This window comes from Poecilia latipinna, unplaced genomic scaffold, assembly GCF_001443285.1.
Source record: "Poecilia latipinna isolate Pla-1442-1.1 unplaced genomic scaffold, P_latipinna-1.0 Scaffold1762, whole genome shotgun sequence".
Lineage (NCBI taxonomy): Eukaryota > Metazoa > Chordata > Actinopteri > Cyprinodontiformes > Poeciliidae > Poecilia > Poecilia latipinna.
Window position 1 is genome coordinate 105,139 of NW_015114378.1, and position 1,937 is coordinate 107,075.

Here is a 1,937-nt window from a genome sequence, read left to right on the forward strand (position 1 = left end):
AAATAATGCCAACTTCATACAGTCACTAGATTTCTTTTCTTGTAAGTCTCAATAAAAAACATTTTATCAAATATTTCCGGCACTCGTCACATGTGTGTTGACCTGAGGGAGCTACTGTAATACCACACAAATTTAAATCCATGAGAACAGTGCTCGTTAAATGACAGATTCACAGAAACACGCTTAACTTAATTATGCATAGAAAACATGCATTTTGAAGAGCTCTTTCAGGTGTTGCTGATGATATTCTAAAACCTGAGTAAAAGTTTGCATTATGCTACAAACTGCAGTTTCTCAATGAGAATGTGTTTTGTGTAGTTTGTCATCACAGTGAAAACTGGCACATCATTTTGGCACTATAAAAACATTGTGCTTATAGCACATTGCACTTTTTAAATATCTGACCAGGTGAGGCGTGATATAGTGCATACTAGTGCAATAATTGTCAAACTCAAAAGTCAGTTTGACTGAACTTGGTAGCATAAAGTATCACTGAGGAAAAAATATGTATAAACTTAATAAATACAACTTTATCAATAAATTTAAAAACAGCTGTTAGGTAGGGGTGGGCAATCCTGGTCCTCGAGGGCCGGTTTCCTGCATCTCTTAGACGTCTCCCTGGTTCAACAGACTTGAATCCAACAGCTGAATCACCTCCTCAGTGCAGTCAGGTTCTCCAGAGTCCTACTAACGACATCATGATTTGACTCTGGTGTGTTGAAGTTGAGACGCATCTAAAAGTTGCAGGACATCGGCCCTCCAGGCCTGGAGTTGCCCACCCCTGTGTTAGGATGTATCCAGAGTAATAAGCACATGTTACACAAACACACCACATCTGTGTCTAATAATTCATGCACCGTTGTACACATAAAACTCACACATAGTCTATCATATATTTCAATGTGTTGTATGTGAGTCATCATTAATTTTTTAAATAACTGTGTTAAAGTCAGATGAAATCCAAAATTAACAGATACAGACTTGAAATGTTTAAATGTCAGAATTTAAAGGTGTAAACTTTAGAGATGCTGGATCCTGAAAATCAAGATCAGTCGGTTCTTTCAAATCTCTTCAGAATCTGAAAGGGCATGCTCAAAAGCTGTCAAAATTTTTAATTAGCAATATTATGGGTTTAATATTGTGCGTATTGAAAGCTATTTATTTATCTATTTTTTTAAAGATTTAAAATACTAATTAATTTATCATTTTAAGTTAGGCCCTCACATTTTTTAAAGGGGCAATATTATGTACTTTCCTGCATAGTGTCATATTCCAGTTGAAACCATTCCCACTGGTGGAACTGAATACATATTGTAGACCGCCTCACTCAAACTCACCTTTTCAGATCTACTCACACCTTGTGGGTCTGAGACCGGAGGGCTGTTTCACAAAAGTAGGATTACCAAATCCAGGATAAAATATAGAGCTATGCTTGACATAGCACCATCAGTTCATCCTGGCTTTATCTGTTTCACAAAGACCAAACCAGGCACAGGAGGTGCAGCTATGTTGGCCCAGACTTGAGTAATTCAGGTCTCCACAGATTTCTTCAGCAGACCATGAGATCAATCACAGATTCACTGATGCTATGGTTGCCAGATAAATTGCATATGCCATGCATCACACCAAACAAAGATCAAACAAAGATCTTTTGATTGAGGATTATGAGGAATTGAAGCACATCACACAAAAGGAAAATAAACCACTGCTAAAATAGCAAACAATAGCGGATCCATTGAATGCCTAATTAGCCTAAAATATACATTTCCAAGCCATTTTTAACTAAAAACCATCATAATCATACCTGTCATATGCTCAAATAAAAAACTTTAATCAAATCAATGAACAGTGGAAGTCAATCTGAGAGCGGATTCATTCATGTTACTTTTTTTGTTCCACTTCATATCAACTGATCCCAACTGATCAAGATTAAATAT

The 1,937-nt window shown here is 36.5% G+C and overlaps 1 long non-coding RNA gene across 1 annotated transcript; it reads left to right on the top strand.

Moving 5' to 3' along the window:
* Positions 1-6: 6 nt before the first annotated feature.
* On the top strand, positions 7-1,710 carry LOC106965087 (uncharacterized). The gene is made up of 2 exons (XR_001428552.1): positions 7-559; positions 791-1,710. It is a non-coding gene; the product is annotated as an uncharacterized LOC106965087 (long non-coding RNA).
* The last annotated feature ends 227 nt before the right edge of the window (positions 1,711-1,937 follow it).